General features: G+C 33.6%; 1 non-coding gene across 1 annotated transcript; it reads left to right on the top strand.

Moving 5' to 3' along the window:
• The first annotated feature begins 919 nt into the window (after positions 1–919).
• Positions 920–993, top strand: Trnan-auu. Its single transcript has one exon. It is a non-coding gene; the product is annotated as a tRNA-Asn (tRNA).
• Positions 994–8,459: the final 7,466 nt, after the last annotated feature.

Raw genomic sequence — 8,459 nt, 5'->3', positions numbered from 1 at the left:
TTTTGCCATTTTTCATGTTAGGAGGAAGTTAGTGTCCGATTGGATCGAAGTCACGATTAGCTCAAGTGAAAGAACAGCGGCGTATTTAGCCGAAGGTCGTGGGTTCGAATCCCGTTTGTGATACTGACTTTTTTATCTCAACCAATACCTTACACAAAGATTAATTAATAGTAATAATAATCAGAAGAAAACAATTAATAGAAATGATAAATGGTAGAGTGAGTATGTTGTTCTAATTTTATAAATATTAATAAATACTGTAAGAAAATAATTACAAATTAGTGATTAATTTGTACTTTTTTATTTATTAAAGAATACAAATACATATAAAAATAAAAATAAAACATTAATAATAAATTAGTATATCAATGATAACACTAAATAATAAAAATAATTTATTAATTTGATTAATTTGTACGACTAATATTATTTAGATACATATTAAAAATAGGAGGTAAATCAAAGTCTATTATATTATTAATGCAATTATCTCCTTGTTCGTTTTTACATTTGTTAAATCTTTTAATTAATCTATAAGGTTTCGTGGTCCGATTGACCTAATAAATTCTTTTCAATTAATTAATCATTAATTAAGGTTTCGGTTGAGATAAAAAAGTTATGAGGGTACTGGGGCGTGCAGGTAGGTCACCGGTACATATTATGTGAAGGATGGGTGCAAAAATGCTCCCTTGTGGGACGTCGGCTTGTAGTCGCTAATAAAGAGATCTCCAAGAACTTGTTGCCGCACCTCACTCTGAAGCAGCTAAATCGGTTAGATCGGATTTGAAGCTAATATAATGTTAAAAAGATATTAAGAAATTAAAAGTTAGAAGTTAATGTATACAATTTAGAAAAAGTCTTTATGTAAGGTATTGGTTGAAATGAAAACGTTAGTGTCACGAGGGGGATTCGAACACGTGTCACGATAGCTCAAATGGTTAGAGCAGCGGCGTATTGAGCCGAAGGTCGTGGGTTCGAATCCCACTCGTGACACTTTTTTATCTCAACCTATACCTTAAATAAAGATTAATTAATAGAAAAATTCTATTTGGTCAATCAGACCACAAAATCTAAATAATTGGAAAAATTGTATTATTGATGTTATTGATTTTGTTCCGACCTTCATGCAAAGTGCACAAAAAGGTCAAATTTCGGAGACGACTCATGAACGACATTATCTCAAACGGCAAACGTTCATGGAAACCCATTAATTGACTAATAAATCCTCGCTATAAAAACAAACGAGCTGCTATTAATATAAATAAACCGATTTAAAAAGGCAACGAAAATTCCAGAAGCTGTATGTTAAAACGTTCAAAGGACACCGGCGAAGATGTCTGCAACGATAAATGTCCCAACCCCAACGCAACCTTCCAATTATCCTTTCTCCAGGATATAGTACAAAGACAAGCGCATAAAGACACAAAAAGTATTCGTAATTGTTTTAAGTTGTAACAGCGAGGACAAGCGGACAAGGTAAACGTTCCCCTGTATTTATCATTCAACAAAGCAAAATTCTTTTATACTTTCAACATATTTAGCTGTTATTTATTTATTCGTTTTCGATGATTGGATTTCAATGGCTCTGGAAGTGAAGGTATGTTGTATTGAATTTAAGCCAAAGAGAAAGTACTACATTGGAGAAAGATGTTCGCAAAATTAATTGTTTTCTATTTATAAATATGGGAGTGAGCAGTAACGAAGTATCCTAATTCGATCGCTCAAATCTTAGAAAATAAATTAAGACTGCTATTTCTGGCCTTTCATAGTTTTACTTCAAACTGGTCGTAAATACTGGCAAAACAATTGAAATGTTTGTATAAATTAGCACGATGAAAAAAACGAAACTTTGTCAGCGTGAACGATTAAGAAATCTATGTTTAATTTTATTTTCCGTCGAAAATAATTAATGAAAATGGTTAGTTTATTTTGAAGCAGACAAAAATTAGGTTAGCGTCAAATTAGCAAATGATCAGAGATTATGTTAAACGACTTTATTTTTAGCTACACATTAAATGTGAGAGTGAACTATTAGCAACCATTGTGTTAATTTTATCACTACAACAATAAACAATTGACAATTCTTTTTTTGGATTTTTATTCTAACACATGGAAAAATGTAAAAATAATTCCCAAGTTGTTAACTCAGGTTGAACCGGCACTGGGTTCGTCCTCAGTTGTTGGTTTTTAATGATACTCAAACCTATTTCCGTCTTGTGCCATCTTTAGTGAGAAATTGTTATTTGCCTGGAGACAAAGTCGATCAACAAACAATAGGGAGTGTTTAAATTAGAATTTAAAAACCTAAATATTGCTACTTAAAATGTCTACTTAAAATAGAAAAGATCTAACCTTATTAGAAATGATAAATGATGGAGTGAGTGTGGTGTTCAATCCTTTTTAAAAAGATAGTTCCTACTCACAGTAAGTTGTTTTGCAACGATCCGGATTTCGATCCTTTTAGCTCATCCTCAGCTGATGATGAGGTAAAAGGCTCGAAATCCGGATCGTTGCAAAACAACTTACTGTGAGTAGGAACTATCTTTTTAAAAAAGATCTAACCTTCGTCATAACAAGCAATATTTTAAAGGGTTGCTAATTTTTTCCTAACTAGATGAATTTGAATTCAAATTTATAAGCCGGTGTAAATCAAGCTCTAATCTGCTCATCGGAAAAATAGAAGAGCAAAACATGTAATTTTTACTATACGTGTTAGTGGGATGATGAACTACTTACAAGTGGAAGCAACGAACGTAGAATCACCGATTTCAATGGAACATTTTGGTAAAAATATTAGACAAATATTGGTCGAAAAATATTAGACAAGTGGTCTAGCATTTTTGTGGCTCTAATAGAAAAAATTGTACTTTAAGTTATTGAGCTTTCTCGGTTTGTTGTTCATGTCTTTCAAGATTCTTTATTATATATCAGTAGATTTGTATTTTACGTGGAATAAGACACTAAAATAAAAGATTAAATTAAGTGTGGTTATTGCTAAACCCAAAATACCCAAGGCCAGTAAGTTCGACTAAAAACAACAATTCGAATTCGTTTCAAGCTCCTTGCAATCAAATTTTGGTTGGAAAAAATAAAACATTTTTACTTAGATTAGCGTGGATTATTTATTTATTGGCTCCGAGTCCAGTTGAAATTTAAAAATTCTTACCCTCTAGGTTTTGATTAAATTCAAGATTATGGCAACCGTTAATAAGCTAGATTGTTTGTCTTTCAGCTTATTTCAACAACGTTTAGATAATTTACAATCTGACTAAATTTTTTTAAATTTCACCATTAATTTACTTATTTATAATGACATAACATGTAAACGATGGAGACATATCTTGAAAAAGGAATACTCGGGCTTTTAAACTATCGTCATTTTAAAATGTCGTCAAAAATTGGGAATTTTTATCTGGAACTCCTTACATCGGAGCATTTTTTTTCCATAGGTAATCCAGCCCAAAATCGTTTATTTTTGTCAATAAAAATTTGAATTTATTATTTCTAAAACGAATCTGAATGTTTAAAAAAAATTGTTTGGCCTAATTACTCCCAGAGGCCATGTTTTATATATTCAAATTCATTTAATACGATCCTGCATATTATTTTCTTACCCAAAATAAAAAAAAATCGGCTGGTGTATACTATCCTTGAACATGCACAACAAAGGCCGAAAGACTTATTTTGAAAAAATATTTAAATTACTTTAAAAATAAAATATTTTCTCGGCTCCAAGTGCACATTAGAAATAGGCTCGGACAAGTGTCTAAATATTTTAGACCTAGTAAAAAAAAGTTTTATTAATATCGGTGATCCTAGGTCCCGAACCACCATTCATTAGTTTTATAATGAAGTAGTAAAACTATTGTAAATGTTCAAATGAGGAATCATTCGTGTAAGCATTTTCTCCAATTAATGCCATTTTATTACTAAAAATATATAAAAATAATTGCAGAGGTAATATCAACACTCGCGTTATCGGTGATTGCGAACAAACCTATGTCGGGTTCAAATGCAGGGCCGCTGGACCTTTACCTTACAATGATGAGTGCCGTCTCAAGCTACTACCCGCCCGGGGGAGATTAGTACCCTCAATTCTTACGATTATCGAGATAATCAATTATTCAAATCTTTCGATTATGCCCATCGTTGCACTGGAAAATGGTTCAGATTCTAGGATAACTAGTACATGTCTGTGGCAAAAAGCAGGGATTTATGTGTAATAAAATAGAATCCTAATTTTTGTTAAATTTTATAGTGTGAAATATTTTATGCATTGTTTGTAATGTTACTTACTACAAGATAATGTGTTGAAATTATTTTTTTTTCGTTCCGTTAGGACTTACAGCAATCGTCCGAGTAAAAATATTAACCTTATATACACAATACAGAAATATCACAGATAAATTGCTTGAATATTGAATAAATAATCATATAAATAAATATATAAACAAATAAACTTAAAAAAATAAACTATCATTTCATATAGTAACATCGCAGTCCTGGAAGAATGCATAAATCAATTTGTAGGCCTCGACCTTTATTATATTAAATTATATTATATTAAATTGATCTGAGACATGTTAAACGCGTAGAATCCTTTATTTCTCAGGAATTACTTTCATAGTGAACACGCCCCTACCGCAAGCAATTTGATCCTTCCATAAACCCGGACGTTTCTCTCATCCTATAATCAAAAAATCATTTTTTCCCTCCCCATTGGAAATAAGAGGTTGCCAGAAAATTGGAAGGGACTTTCCGGCCGTCTGCTGCAAAAATCGGCCGAAAAAACCTTCTTCTATTTTCCCTAGAAAAAATAAACTTATCATATGGCCAAAGGGGCACAAAGGATTGACTCGAAAACGCGACTACAAATTATAGTGGGGGATTTTTTCCTGCCGTCCTAGTAATTTATTATTATGGATTTTTTCCCTCAGCTCGTAGAATAGGTAGTTGTGTGATCATTAATTGGTGAGGCTGGGCGAGTTATACTAGAGCAAAAAAAAAAGGTTGCCCTTTAGGTTGACGGAACCCTTTTCCGCATACCTGAACCTACGGGGGTGTCTTATCTTATAACAAGCCCGGCCACCAATCAAACAACCCTTCACGTTCAAAAGCATTTATTGTATTTAGCAGTTTTTTGTCGTGTCAGGGTTGGCCTAACGGTAAAATTGCGCCAAGCGGATAATTTGCCAGCCGATTCAACCTAACCTTTTTCACGGTACTCCAAAACTGTGTCGGGACGTGTGAAAAATAAAGAATTTCTAAAAAACCGAAAAGGCAATTAACGAAACTAAGCTCACTGAAAATACCCAGCGTTAAAACTGGAATATGACATTTTGAACTTAGGTGATTTCTTATGACCTACCTTCATCGAAATAAACAGCTTATCCACCTTAAGTTTACCAGTTGACTCTGAATCTTTTGGAATTTCCACATGATTCAAAAACTTTGTATCAAGTGAAAATCTCTTTTTTACATAACTGAATTTTCTAGTGAGCTTCTACTTTTAGTCTACTACCTAATAAAACAAAATAACAAATCTTTGATTTATCAAATATTTTTCATTGGCTACTGATCCTTTATTATAAATATTCTTTAGGACATTCAAATTAACGTTTAAAATGTGATAAATTGTAGGATAAGTATGCGAACATTCCGTTTGCATTCAAAGTCCTAATTTTCGTCTTCTCTTCTAAATCACAACTTTACAAAATACAAACTGGAAGTATTATTGTCACTTAATGTATCTTTTTAATAAACAGCTAATTGCCAATTAAATGAAAAAACATAGTACTATTAATTTTGTTGAAAATGCTGCACATTATTTGCTTCATTATGTATATGTTACAAATCATTTACTTACTCCCTCTCTTTCGCGCTCTCTCTCTTTCTCTCTCTGCCTGCCTGTCTGTCTGTCTCTCTCTGTCCCTCTCTCTCTCTCTCTCTCTCTCTCTCTCTCTCTTTCTTACACTCTTTTAATTTTATTACCTCTCCTTTTTTCCATTTAAATTTGTGATAATAAAAACATTATTTTACTATCATATTGTGTCGTGGGATTTCCTGAAGTCTGCGGGATCATGTACCTGTGCTTTTGAGCTTTATAAAGGATCAATCCTTGCAGAATGCGAGAAATTTAATTTACGTTTATGGTGCAGAAACAATCAGGCTGAAAGCTTTGCGAAAATATGGCTCCATCAGAAACACATTTCCAGCAATAATTAAGACGGATGGCAGAATATCAATAGAGACGGTACAAAATATAGAAATCTATTGGCATATTCCTGAAAAAATCAGACATCAGATTTCGACATCAGCTGGAAAGTAAGAATTGAATGGAATCAGGCAAAGTTTAGGACCGTTGGTAACGAGATGGCAGACGGACTGGCGAAGGGCTTCAGATGAAAATGTAGTTGTGAGCTATACAGCTGCTTCAAGATCTTACTGAAAGAAGAAATAGAAAGAGGAATAATATACTAGCAATAAGAAGATAGACAAAGAAATACTTTCCGACAATGCATTATAGAAACAACCTAGACAATTTAGGGAATGGACTAACAAATGGAATGGAGCTAACGCAGATACTAACAGGACATGGAAGAGACATCAGATCTAACCAACCATGGGATATTTAACACAATATATCTCTGTCCACTGCTAGAACTTTACTGATGTGACTTAATGCTGCATACAATTTCAACAGGTCATAAACTGCTTCAATTATGATGTCGCCTAGCATCAGTGCTCACTCCCCCAACAAGTGTGTGAAATCACAAACAAACAATCGCAGGTGGAAGAGCTGCTCGATCTGAGGGTAGATAGATCGAGCAGAGTGTCGCCGTATACAACGCTGCCACATAGCTGAGACGGAGAACCATACTGCTTTGATAAGTGTTAGGTCTCGGGGCCATCGTCATTTAAGGCGAAGTGGAGGGTTCTCGGGATGAATGGTAGTTGAGAGTAAGGATGGATCGAAAGATTAGAGTGAAAGATGAAGCGAGTACAGATCAATTTTTAATGAAGTAAGGTCAATATGGGCGGTTAGATAGTAGAAAGGAGCTTAGATAATTCTTCTGAGGACTTTTGATTGCAATGTTAGGATTAGTTTGATACCCGATAGTATGCTAGTACACTACACCAATATAGAGACAGACATACGAAGCATGACCAATAGATCAGGTACAATGTTAGTTTGGTTGTTACAATGATGTCTTATTTTTGTCATAGTAATCTTCCGAAATGTCCAAATCGTCTCTTTAGATGTTTCGATTGAGTTTTGCGTGAACAGTTTACGTCAGTCTATTTAATTATAGTCCTAGGTATATAATCAGTTCAGAAATCGGTGTAAACGTACAGGCGTAATTCGGTGAATTTGTCCTCCTTCAGTTACAAATTCTACGTTTCGCTCTGATATGGATATGCGCCTGGATATTGGATGTGGCACGTATAGCATTGAAGATAAAAGATAAAGTCGACGTTGGTTCTAATAGTGTTGGTAAGTAAGGTCAACTTAGGTATAAATAATAGCAGTATTCACGATGTATGTAAGATGTTAACTCGTGTTAACTCGAATAGAGAAATGTCCAGTAAGATCGTTAACGCCCCCTTCTTTTCTTAGCATGTTAATTGTTAATTTTTCCGAGAGGTGATTGGTAGAACCAAAAATAAAGCTATAACAGTCCTTGTTGTTGTTTGTTTTGGTTTTCTTTTATGTTAAATTGTAAGATGCCAGAAGTTAATAAAAAATGAAAATTAATCTCTTATTTTATTCAAAAGCACTCAAAAAGTACTAACAAATGACACTCTTCATTCGTGCCGACATGCCTAACTTGAATCCTAAGATCTACAAGATCTAACAGCTTACAACTTTATAGGATATGAGATGTATCTATTACGAATGAGAGTATAAGGACAGGTCAGAAATTAACAAAATAAATGTATTGGTTTGATTTAATTAACGCGTATTTAAGAATAAAAATACGTGTAAACAAAAAACAGCTGTTAAATTCTTGACTGCCATCTTGGTTACCTACGCCTTAACGGATAGCAATGTGACTACATTTTCGACCTAACACCTAACATTTGCTTTGGCCTCTAAGATCGAGCAATGTCAACTAGCCAATTCTTACAAGTCTAGTCGTCATTTTTCTCAATCTAACAGACTTAACAGGGTTAACACAATGATCGTGAATACCCCTAATAATAAATATAAGATAGGTCCAATAATGCTCTCTTGTGGGATGCCAGCTTGGATCGGCCTTACCTCTGTAGATTCATTGCTGCCTTTTATTTTGATAGTAGTTTTAGGAGAGGATATGAACTATATAAGATTGACGATAACTTTCGGGTGCAAGACCATGCCAGAACTATGTGACAGGTCAAAGGACACAACTTTTATTAATACGTTTAATACCATTGAAGCGATAAAGTTTTATTATTATTCCTATCAGTTTATATTA

Source organism: Cimex lectularius, unplaced genomic scaffold (assembly GCF_000648675.2).
Source record: "Cimex lectularius strain Harlan isolate CLEC.00 unplaced genomic scaffold, Clec_2.1 scaffold133, whole genome shotgun sequence".
Classification (NCBI taxonomy): domain Eukaryota; kingdom Metazoa; phylum Arthropoda; class Insecta; order Hemiptera; family Cimicidae; genus Cimex; species Cimex lectularius.
This window is presented reverse-complemented; position numbering and strand designations above follow the sequence as displayed.